The 12,721-nt window shown below is 44.7% G+C and overlaps 1 long non-coding RNA gene across 1 annotated transcript in view; it reads left to right on the top strand.

The window, feature by feature from the left end:
• The first annotated feature begins 10,887 nt into the window (after window positions 1–10,887).
• The window catches only part of LOC147123020 (uncharacterized), a 35,426-nt gene continuing 33,592 nt past the window's right edge, over window positions 10,888–12,721 (top strand). The window contains exon 1 of the long non-coding RNA XR_015080384.1: window positions 10,888–10,941. This is a non-coding gene — a long non-coding RNA (uncharacterized LOC147123020). The remainder of the gene's footprint in view (window positions 10,942–12,721) is intronic.

Genomic DNA, 12,721 nt, shown 5'->3' with positions numbered 1-12,721 from the left:
AACGAGACCTGGGCATCCTTGTGCACCAGTCGCTGAAAGTAAGCATGCAGGTGCAGCAGGCGGTTAAGAAGGCAAATGGTATGTTGGCCTTCGTAGCGAGAGGGTTTGAGTACAGGAAGAAGGATGTCTTGCTGCAGTTGTACAGGGCCTTGGTGAGACCACATCTTGAGTATTGTGTGCAGTTTTGGTTGCCTTATCTGAGGAAGGATGTTCTTGCCATGGAAGGAGTGCAGCGAAGGTTCACCAGGCTGATACCTGGGATGGCAGGAATGACGTATGAGGAGAGATTGGGTCGATTGGGCTTGTACTCGCTGGAGTTTAGAAGAATGAGAGGGGATCTCATCGAAACTTATAAAATTCTAACAGGACTGGACAGACTAGATGCTGGAAGGATGCTCCCGATGGCCGGGGAGTCCAGAACCAGGGGTCACAGTCTAAGGATAAGGGGTAAGCCATTTAGGACAGAGATGAGGAGGAATTTCTTCACCCAGAGAGTGGTGAACCTGCGGAATTCTCTACCAAAGAAGGCAGTAGAGGCCAATTCATTAAATATATTCAAGAAGGAGTTGGATATATTCCTTAAGGCTAAAGGGATCAAGGGATATGGAGAGAAGGCAGGAGCAGGGTACTGAATTTGGATGATCAGCCATGATCTCATTGAATGGCGGAGCAGGCTCAAGGGGCCGAATGGCCTACTCCTGCTCCTATCTTCTATGTTTCTATGTTTCTCGGTTTCTATGAAAAGCAGATAAGCTATGTTAAACTTGTATAGAACGTTGGTTAGACCACATTTATTGTACTGTGTACAGTTCTTGTCTCCATATTACAGAAAGGATATAGAGGCAGTGTATTGGATATCTTAGAAGAGTTAAGGGATAATAAGCAAACTACCTCATATCTTGGAGCAACAGACTTTCTAAACTAATCTGGAGAACAGTGGGGTGACATGGAAGAAAGGATGGATTATGTTCTGCCCCAAATGTCTGATTATGTACAAGAAATGCATGTTCAAGGAAATCAGTGTCTGGGATGACATCGACCAGGAGTGATTAATGTATAACTTTAGTGGCTAGTGTTAATAAACATAGATAGAGGATCAATTAACTATTGTATATAGAGTGGATGTTTAGAAAGATAAGTAGTCAAAAAATCTAGTCCTCAAAGGATCAAAGGATTCAAGAGCAGATTGGTCAGGACATTTTGGCTGTGGAAAGTATCATTGAAGTAAACAGCCAAAACTGTTTCTGAAGAGAGTATTCTTGAAAGGATTCAAGAACAGAAATCATGAGGTCTTATCTGTAACATGCACCTTTAAAGTAGGCAAACTGAGGGCTATAAAAGGAGCATGGTTTTCCAGAATTAGTTGAGAGATTGAAAGATAGAGAAACCAAAACCTACACTTACACGGGTCACTATGCTGTACCTGAATAAAGCTGTTCCATACACTCCACCATCAAGTGCCTTGTGCTTACTTGAAGCATGTCGTTGTGAACCATTGAAAGAAGGAGGTTGAATAACAGTTGATTCAACACACGGGAGATAAAAGTTTTATGAGACTGAACAGGCTGGGGCTCTTTTCTCCAGAAAAAAAAGCCAAGGAGTAACCTAATAGAGGTCTTGGGGGGCAAAATTCAGTTGCTTCACACCTCCCATTAGCCATTGGGTTCATGACACCTGCAGGGCAACCTAGAGTGCGCCATACCTGCGGGAAAATAGTTGCAAGTATTAAAATGTGCGTAGTGGTTACAAGATTTACATGATGTGTTTCAACCAAGGTCTACCTGGCCACGATCAAGGCCAACTTGCTGATTCTGCAGGACTACCCGCAATGGTCTACGTGTATAGACCGCTAGTACACCAAGGGGGAAGAACTTCCATACAGTGAGTTGCAACGCTGTTGCGCAAATGGGAAAATATGAGCTGAGTCTGCCAATGGTCTGGAGAGTTATTCACGAGAATTCCCTTTGTGAGCTCATTTACATATCCACCGGAATAGTGATCGGCACATACCAGTGTAAAATAGGAATAATGTGCAGGGGTGCGTGGAAATTAGACTGCAGCCTCTAAGAAGCCAGTTCTGACTGAAGAGGGAGGTGGCACTAGCATTGAGTGCTAGCACACCCCCAGAATTTGCAGGGCTATGGGGAAAGAGCAGGGGAGTGGGACTAATTGGATAGCTCTTTCAAAGAGCCGGCACAGGCGCAATAGGTCGAATGGCCTCCTTCTGTGTTATATCATTCTATGACTGCAAAATATTAAATGACTTGACTTGTGCAGAACATAGGAGACATCAAGCCCAGAAACCTGCTCCAGCAGCAGTTCTCTGCCAGGAGACAGTGGCCACTCCCCCCATTCTTCAGTGGACACCAGTACACACTTCACCCTCTAAAATAACAGTTGTACAACTAACCCTGCACAACACTGGTTAAAGGGGGCATTATCGCAGGTTTGGCAACATAGTGGTTATGTTACTGGACTAATAATCTAGGGACCTGGACTAATGATCCGGAGATGTGAGTTCAGAATTTCATCAGGGCAGCTGGTGAAGTTAAATTCAGTTAATTAAATATATGTGGAATAAAAAGCTACTATCAGTAATGGTGACCATAAAATTATTGGAGTCATAAAAACCCATCTGGTTCACGAATGTCCTTTAGGGAAGGAAATCTGCTGTCTTTAGCCTATATGTGACTCCAGACCTACAATAATGTGGTTGACTCTTAATTACCCTCTGAAATGGCCTAGCAAGCTACTCAGTTATCAAGAATGCGGCTCACCACCAGCTTCTTAAGGGCAGTTAGGGATGGGCAATAAATGCTGGCTTGCCAGCGACGCCAACAACCCAGGAATAAATAAAAATAACGTTGGATCTTACAGTATTGTTACCCATCTCCCCAACAGCAAATACTTGCATGCACACCCCTAAAGTGTGGCCATTCTATTTAAAAAGTGGAGGAAGTGGTTTTAACCTGCATTCTCTTACAGAACACCAGATAAATAGAATGTAGGCAACATCAAGCTGCCCAGGAAGATGTTCCAGCAGCAGTTCCCTCCCATGATCACCACCTCAGTCAATATGATCCTTTGGTAGACCAGGAGCAGCCATCTTCCTCTTCCTATACAAGCCCTAAAGTTGCATCTAGAAGTACTAAAATCGACGAAAGGAAGGCACATGTACCCACCCAGGGAAAGCATGCTGTATGTTGGCTTGCGTTCACTTTGGACTTTATTGTACTTAACTTAGAATGTACACTAAACTGCATTCTTATTAAGGGAGTTTAGAGTCATGCAGGAAAAGATGCACTTCCTTCACATTGACTTATTCAAATCAGATGGTGATTACTGGCACACTAATGTAGGCAAAAAAAGGGCTGATGTGTTTGTATCGATTTGTATTGTGGGTTCAATGACGAGACATTCATGAAAGAGAATGACTTTTTATCTAAAGTATGTTCAACTCAGTTAACAGCATTACAGGAGACATCATGTTTGAGATCCATCTAAAACGAAAGTAAAACTAAACTGCTTGTCTCTCACATGCCCTCTGCTGGTCAGGCATAAGTAATCAATCAGGCAAACATGCTGGTAAGGCATCATAATCAAACAGGCAAATACCATCACTATTTGCTGATATCATTACATCTCCCTTTCTTAAAACAAAAGTATTTTACTTTTAACAAACAACATGTTTTCTTTGTATTAATCTGCATTTTAACTGTAACACTTAATGAACTTACATTATCATTATCATTATCAAGGTTTTTTTAACCTTGCTTTGTGTGTTCACATGAAATATGTAAATACACTAAAACTTGAAGAAAGAATAAGATAACATTACTTCCTTCTATAACAATAGTCCTTAAATTTGCTCATTGAGTCTCTCAGGAGGCTTCACGTGTCTTGAGGATTTTCTGATTGATTGTCCTTGAATCTGAGTTGTTGCCTCCGATGATGATTTCTCAGCTGTGTGATTAGGTTGTTCAACAGTATCAGTGTTTTGACCTGCTGTGTGATCAGGTTGTTCAACAGTATCAGTGTTTTGACCTGCTGTGGCTGGTCCCCTGAGAAGATCTCGACGATTTCTTCGCAGAACAGCACCCTCATCTGTCTGAATGGTGTATGATCTTGGTTGAACTTCACTCAGGACAGTTCCCTTCTGAGTCCATATGTTTGTTTTGTCTTTGAACCTTACTTGGTCACCAGTGTGGAGTTCAGGTAGGTTTTGTGTTCCTCTGTCATAGTAGTACTTTTGCTTTTCTTTCTGTTGTTCTTTGAACTTCCTCACTTTCTCCCCCTCTTTTGTTTTCAGGAGGTTCCCCGGGATGGGTAGGTTTGACCTTAGCCGACGTCCCATAAGGAGTTGGGCTGGTGACATACCACACTCGAGCGGCGTTGTGCGGTATACAAGCATGCTCTGGTAGAAGTCAGTTCCACTGTCTTTTGCCTTGTACATCAGTCTTTTCACTGTCTGGACCGATTTTTCCACTAGTCCATTGGACTGTGGAAAGTGAGGACTTGACATTGTGTGGACAAAGTCCCACTCTTTGGCAAAGTGTCGGAAACTTGCATTGTAAAACTGAGGTCCGTTGTCTGTGAAGACCTCGCTTGCCACGCCATGTCTGGAGAATATGGCTTTCATACATGTTATCACAGCATCTGCAGTGGTGGTGTACAGTCTACAAACTTCTGGATACAGGGAGTAATAGTCTGTGACTACAAGATAGTCCTTCCCTTGACATACGAATAGGTCAGCACCTACCTTCTGGTAAGGTCTGTCCGGCTCTGGGTGTGGCTTTAGTGGTTCTACCGGATTGCTTGCTCGATATTTCAGGCATATTGTGCAGTTTGACACCTCATTTGTCACATCTTGGTTGATTCGTGGCCAGTACATCACCTCTCGTGCTCTTTTCTTACACTTTTCGATTCCCAGATGTCCTCCATGGATCCTTTTTAGCATCTCTTTTCTCAGACTCTTTGGGATAACTACTTTACTTCCTTTGTAGATGATGTCTTCGACCACTGATAGTTCCGCCCTGCAGTTCCAGTACTCTGCCACGTCAGGTGAGCAGTCTTGCTTCATGTTGGGCCATCCATCCAAGATGCTTTTCCTCAGTCGTCTCATTGTTTCATCTTTGTTTGTCTCAGTCTTTATGAGCTCCATTTTTGCATCTGCTATGGGCAGTGCACTTGTGATCATGTCCACGTAGGCGTTCACTTTTTCATCCATTTTGGTGTTTGCGGGCTCACTTGGGTCAACAGCTCTGGACAACGTGTCTGCTGTATACATCAGCTTACCCGGTGTGTACGCAACATTCAGTGTATAGCGTTGCAGCCTGATCATCATTCTTTGTATTCTAAGCGGACAGCTATTTAGTGGCTTCTGGAACAATGCAATCAAGGGCTTATGGTCAGTCTCTACACTGATTGCTTGTCCTGCCACAAACTGGTGAAATCTTTCACAGGCGTATGTGATGCTGAGCAGCTCCTTTTCTATTTGAGCATATCGCGTCTCCGCGTCTGTCATTGAGCGCGATGCATACGCAATAGGTTGCCAGTAGTCATATTTTTGCAGAAGAACGGCACCGAGCCCACTCTGTGATGCATCTGATGATATCTTGATGGGTCTCGCTGGGTCATAAAACCTCAGAACTGGTTCCTCTGTGAGCAGTTTCTTTAGATCGCTCCATGACTTCTCATGCTCATGATTCCATTTCCATTCTATGTTCATTTCAGTTAGTCGTCTCAGTGGCGCCATCTTTTCTGAGAGGTTGGATATGAATTTACCCATGTAGTTGATCATTCCATTAAACCTCTGCACGTCCTTTTTGCATTGTGGCTTTGGCATATTCTCAATGGCGGACACCTTTCTGGGATCTGGTCTGATGCCCTCACTGCTAAGGATATCTCCCACGAATGTCAGTTCTGTCACCCCGAGCTGGCATTTCTCTCTATTCAGCTTCAGGTTTGTTTTCCTTGTTGCTTCCAGCACTTTTTTCAGTCTCTCGTCATGCTCAGTTCTCGTGGTTCCCCATACTATGATGTCATCCATTGATGTATCAACTCCCTCCAGGTGCTCATAGATCATATGGATAGTTTTGTGATACACTTCAGGAGCTGAGGCAATGCCAAATGGTAACCTTAGGAATCTGTATCTGCCAAATGGACTGTTGAACGTGCACAGTCTTGAACTTGCTTCGTCCAGTTTCATCTGCCAAAATCCTGATGGTGCATCTAACTTGCTGAAATACTTTGCATTTGCAAACTGTGACATGATTTCCTCACGTGTAGGAAGCTTGAAGTGCTCTCTCTTTATTGCTCTGTTTAGATCTCTTGGATCCAGGCAAATTCTGAGCTTTCCATTCTTTTTGTCCACAACGACGAGGGAACTCACCCACTCAGTTGGCTCATCTATCTTCTGAATCACGTTCAGGCTTTCCATCCTGTCCAACTCTGCCTTCAGTTGCTTTTGAAGAGCAAACGGAACTTTTCTGCATGGATGTATGACCGTTGGCATACTTTTATCTACTCTGATCGTGTGTTCTCCTGGAATGCAGCCTAGACCCTTAAATAGGTCGTTGTACTCTTTCATGAGTTCATCATAGACTGTCTCTCCTTCGCTTTCCACAACGAGGACTCTCTTTACCAGGTTCAGTCTCTCACAGGCTTTTAAACCTAGTATGGCTTGCACATCCTTTGGCACCACGATTAATGCTAGCGTGTGCTCTCTGTCCTTGTGTGTTACTTTGACAATGCATCTTCCTTTCACTGGTATATCAGTACCTGAGTATCCTGTCACTTTCACTTTTATTCCATGTATCTTTGGTCTGGGTCTAATTTTCTTAAAATCAGTCTCTGATATCACATTAACTTGTGCTCCAGTATCCAATTTAAATGGAATATGTATGTCATTCACTTTTAGTGTCAACATCCAGTCTCTTTTTTCTTTTTTGTTTTCAGACACAACATCTACATAGAACTCCTCTATCTCGCTTTCATCTACTGCATGGACCTTGCTTTGTTGCGCATGGTTCTTACAGCAACGGGCATAATGGTTGTTTTTGTTGCAACTATTGCATGTTTTACCATATGCTGGACACTTTTTTGGTGGATGCTGTGTACCGCATCGACTACATGACTTTCGATTGTCCCTTTCATTTTTGTTCGCTGGCCACGCCTCTTTTTTCACATTGGCGCTCTTTTCGTTAAACAGTTTGTGTCCGTTCATTCTCACTGCATCCACGTTGCAGCTACTGTCACTGAACAGCTCCTTTGCCTGCGACTTCACAGTCTCTGTAGCCCTACACAGTGCTATGGCTTTTCCCAGGTCTAGATCTTGCTCTCTTAGCAGTCTTTCCCTTAGACCATTATCTGGAATACCACACACCAGTCTGTCTTTTATCAGCGAGTCTGTCAGTCCCCCAAATTCACATGTTTTGCTTCGGTTTCTCAGTTCAGTCACATACTGATCAATAGTCTCTCCTGTTTTCTGTACACATGTGAAAAATCTGTGCCTCTCAAATGTCACGTTATGTTTAGGTATGCAGTAGGCCTCAAACTGTTCCATTATTTTATCTAGCTTCATTTTGTCTCCATCAGCAGCGAATGTGAAGTTATTATAGACCTCCAGCGCTTCATCACCCATGACATGTAAGAACACTGACGCTTTCATTTTATCACTTTTCTCATCAGCTCCGATTGCTGATAAATACAACTCCAAACGTTGTTTGAACCTTCTCCAATTTTCAGCCACATTACCTGTCAACTGAAGCTTCGCCGGTGGGTGTAAACCTTCCATTTTTTCACTTCGTTAGCTATTCTCCAATGGTAAGTAACAATGTTCTCTTTTGGTTTGCTAATATGTGGAGAGCTGATTTAACTTCAGATTTTTCCTCTTCATCTCTTTCAATCACTTCTGACATCATGTATCGATTTGTATTGTGGGTTCAATGACGAGACATTCATGAAAGAGAATGACTTTTTATCTAAAGTATGTTCAACTCAGTTAACAGCATTACAGGAGACATCATGTTTGAGATCCATCTAAAACGAAAGTAAAACTAAACTGCTTGTCTCTCACATGCCCTCTGCTGGTCAGGCATAAGTAATCAATCAGGCAAACATGCTGGTAATGCATCATAATCAAACAGGCAAATACCATCACTATTTGCTGATATCATTACAGTGTTCTCATGTTGAAGGATGGATACTGGATGGAGGGAATATTCTTGTGTTTGAAAGTGGAGAAAGAGTTAAGGTGCTGATGTCAAAGGGAAACTGTTACACAGGAGACTTCAGTGATGAGATGCACTTTGAATTCCTTTGTTGTAGGCCAGTGTGATGCTCTGCATGTAGTGTGATCTCCAAAGCTAGGGGCACCACCCTGGCAGCAACATCAAAGTCCAGACCTTTTTGCATGTCAAAGTTGTGCAGCATGCAGCAGGTTATAAGTATGCCATGTCACACGATCTGGAGGATACTGTAGAGCCCCTACCAATCAGTCTAGGCAGCAAAAGAGGCCCCTTTAAAACCCCAATGGTTCTTGAAATGACCAATCTTGTTGGAGCAGCATGTGCCTCATTGTAGCACCTCTGGGGATGTTTGGGCCACTCTTAGTGGGGTCATTATCCATGGGACACGGGGGTAGACTTAGTCACACACATGCCATCCATTGAATTTTTTTTGAAGAGATCAGGAGAAATTTGGAAGGATGAATGCATTGTGACAATTTCCAGCATCCCATGCTGACATGTTGTGCATATTGTGTGACACATTCAGGGTGTAGAAGCCCTTCTGGAAATAATTTTCTGTAGAAGTTTACAAAGCAACTTGCGTGCCATCAGTTATACCCATGACCTTGGGTAAGTCAGCAACCCTGTTAAACTGGATTGCCACATCTTGCTACTCCCTTACTGTGATGACAAATGTGATCAATATCCCTGCTGTCCTGTAAAGTGCTTCAATTGCATGCCTGTACTGCAGTCTAGCTGATATTACACTGAAACCCTATGCCATAAAGGTTGAGTGCAGTCATCACCTTCAATGCCAGACACCAATGTGGACAGATTATGGAGGCTGCAGGTCTTCATGCAGTAGATGGCAGAGCTGATATATTGCTCGTTTATTGAAGCACACAATTCTAATACACTTCTCACAAAGGTCCTCCCATGACCTATGTTGCCTGTATATTCTATGCAGAGGTGGCCAATCTGGTGGGGTGCATTCTCTTTCAATGCTGTCCCCTCTCCTTTGTTGCTCCTCCTCCATAATAAATGGCATACAAAAGGTTTGCAATACCTCTTCCAGAGAAACCTTCTCTGGGTGAAGGCGTGGAGGTGTGTTGCAAGTCTGAAGATGCAGTGGTTTTGTTCGAGGTTCATCCTCAATGGCCATGATTTCAGGCACCCCCGCCCTGCCTCCACCCCAAGATTGTATTCGTGTACCAAGCGTCTAAATACTACACATTGGCTCAGTTTGAAAATAATCAAGGTAATCAAACATCTCTGGAAACAGTACCTCAAATGTTTTGCACATTCCAAATGTGAATAGAATATTAGCACCAAATCATTTTAGCTCACTGTAAAAGGTAGCATTCTTTCAAGTACAATGTGTGAACTTTTTTTTTATTCATTGCTGGGATGTAGGCATCGCGGGAAAGGCCATCATTTATTTGCCCTCCATAAGGTGGTGGTGAACCGCCTTCATGAATCACTGCTGTCCACGTGGTGAAGATACTCCCATAGTGCTGTAACGGAGGGAGTTCCAGGACTTTCACCCAACGATGCTGAAGGAATGGCAATATATTTCCAAGTCAGGATTGTGTGTGACTTGGAGGGATGAATTTTGTCCAGGTCTTACTACATGCGGGCATAGACTGCTGAGGCGTTGCGAATGGAACTGAACACAATGCAATCATCAACGAACATCCCCATTTCTGACCCTGTGATGGAGGGAAGGTCATTGATGAAGCAACAGAAGATGGTTGGGCCTAGAGCACTGCCCTAAGGAACTCCTGTAGTGATGTCATGGGGCTGAGATGATTGGCCTCCAACGACCACAAATACCTTCCTTTGTGCTAGGTATAAATCCAGCCAATGGAGAGTTTTACCCCCAGATTCCCATTGACTTCAATTTTACTGGAGCTGCTTGATGCCACACTGTCAAATGCTGCCTTCCTTGATGGCAAGGGCAGACACTCTCACCTCTGAAATTCAGCTGTTTTATTCATGTTTGGACCAAGGCTGTAATGAGGTCTGGAGCCAAGTGTTCCTGGCAGAACCCAAACTGAGCATTGGCAAGCAAGTGCCGTTTGATAGCACTGTCGACGACATCTTCCATCACTTTGCTGATGATTGAGAATAGACTGATGGGGTGGTAATTGGCCGGATTGGATTTGTCCTGCTTTTGGAAATACCTGGGCAGCATGACAGCCAGGGTATCCAGTGCGCTCAGCTGTTTCTTGATACCTGGTTCAGCTTTCGCTCAGTGGGTAGCATTCTCGCCTCTGTGTCTCGAAGGTTGTGAATTCAAGTTCCACTCAATGGAACTTGAGCACATAAATCTAGGCTGACACTCAAGTGCAGTGCTGAGGGAGTGCTGCAATGTTGGGAGGTATCAGCTTATGGATGGCATCCGCCCGCAATATTTTGCTATTGTACCAGTAAGGACCATTCCGGCTTCTCCTTCTGTAGTTGCCTTCTCCACCCATCTCCCAGCCTCTCTAAATGTGCTTCCACCAGCACACATTCAACCCTCCAACCCTCACACTGCCGAGCAACGGATTCCTGACCGCTTCTTAAATAGTCATTGTAACGTCAGGTTTCTGGGCCCTTCTCGCGAGGTTTGGCCGGGCCCGCTTTTTCCCGGCCCGCGCGGGCGTTGCTATAGAGACAGCAAGTGGACCGGTGGTGGTTGGTAATTAAATCAATCGCGAGTGGAAAACAGGTGAGTGAGAGAAAAGATAACGGGCGAGGGGAGAATATGGAGTGAGAGAAAAGATAAAGGGCAAGGGGAGAATATGGAGTGAGAGAAAAGATAACGGGCGAGGGGAGAATATGGAATTGGAGAAAAGAAAACGGGCGAAGGGAGAATATGGAGTTGGAGAAAAGAAAACGGGTGAGGGGAGAATATGGAGTTGGAGAAAAGAAAACGGGTGAGGGGAGAATATGGAGTGAGAGAAAAGATAACGGGCGAGGGGAGAATATGGAGTGAGAGAAAAGATAACGGGCGAGGGGAGAATATGGAGTTGGAGAAAAGAAAACGGGCGAGGGGAGAATATGGAGTTGGAGAAAAGAAAACGGGCGAGGGGAGAATATGGAATTGGAGAAAAGAAAACGGGCGAAGGGAGAATATGGAGTTGGAGAAAAGAAAACGGGTGAGGGGAGAATATGGAGTTGGAGAAAAGAAAACGGGCGAGGGGAGAATATGGAGTTGGAGAAAAAACGGGCGAGGGGAGAATATGGAGTGAGAGAAAAGATAACGGGTGAGGGGAGAATATGGAGTTGGAGAAAAGAAAATGGGCGAGGGGAGAATATGGAGTGAGGGAAAAGATAATGGGTGAATATGGAGTGAGGGGGAAACGGTGAATGTGTGGTGGAAAAGCAGAGGGGTGAGGGGAAATGTGGCGCGAGTGAGGCCAGAAAAAAAACACGGGGGCTGGAAGGGGACACCGAGTATTTTTCATTGGTTGATGGGATATGGGCATTGCTGCCAATGCTGGCATTTCTTCCCCATCCCTGTGGAGGGAATGTTTGGAGAAATGTGGCGCTGGGGAGCGGAAAGATGTCGTGAGTGAGGGGACAATTGGGAAGTGTGGCCTCGGTGAGGGGGAAACCTGTTATGGGGAAAATGGAGTGGGTGAGGGGTAACATGGTGTAAGTGAAGGGAAAAATAGCTGGGTGAGTGAAAATAATGCGAGTGTGGAAGGAAGAGGGGTAAACATGGGGTAAATGAGCCCCAGTACATCGCTGCAGGAGTTCCTCAGGGCAGTGTCCTAGGCCCAACCATCTTCAGCTGCTTCATCAATTTGCCTTTGCAACTCCTCAGATAATGAAGCAGTCCATGCTCACTTGCAGCAAGACCAGGACAACATTGAGGCTTGGGCTGATAAATGGCAAGTAACATTCACGCCACAGAAGTGCCAGGCAATGATTAGTGCCAACAAACGCGAGTCTAAACACCGCCCCTTGACATTCAACGACATTACCATCGCGGGATCCCCCATCAACTTTCTTGGGGTCACCATTGACCATAAACTTAACTGGACCAGCCACATAAATACTGTGGATACAAGAGCAGGTCAGAGGCTGGGTATTCTGTGGTAAGAGTCTCACCTCCTGACTCCCCAAAGCCTTTCCACCTACAAGGCACAAGTCAGGAGTGTGATGGAATACTCTCCACTTGCCTGGAAGAGTGCAGCTCCAACAACACTCAAGAAGCTAGACACCATCCAGGACAAAGCAGCCTGCTTGATCGGCACCCCATCCACCACCTTAAACATTCACTCCCTCCACCACCGGCGCACCGTGGCTGCGGTGTGTACCATCTACAAGATGCACTGCAGCAACTCGCCAAGGCTTCTTCGGCAGCACCTCCCAAACTGGCAACCTCTACCACCTAGAAGGACAAGGGCAGCAGGCACATGGGAACACCATCACCTCCAAGTTCCCCTCCAAGTTACAACCATCCTGACTTGGAAATATATCGCCATTCCTTCATAGTCACT

This window comes from Somniosus microcephalus, chromosome 2 (genome assembly GCF_052327205.1).
Source record: "Somniosus microcephalus isolate GS21.2 chromosome 2, FLI_Smic_1.0, whole genome shotgun sequence".
In the NCBI taxonomy this organism is placed as follows: Eukaryota; Metazoa; Chordata; class Chondrichthyes; order Squaliformes; family Somniosidae; genus Somniosus; species Somniosus microcephalus.
Note: the sequence above shows the minus strand (reverse complement) of the source record. Positions and strands in the feature narration are given on the sequence as shown.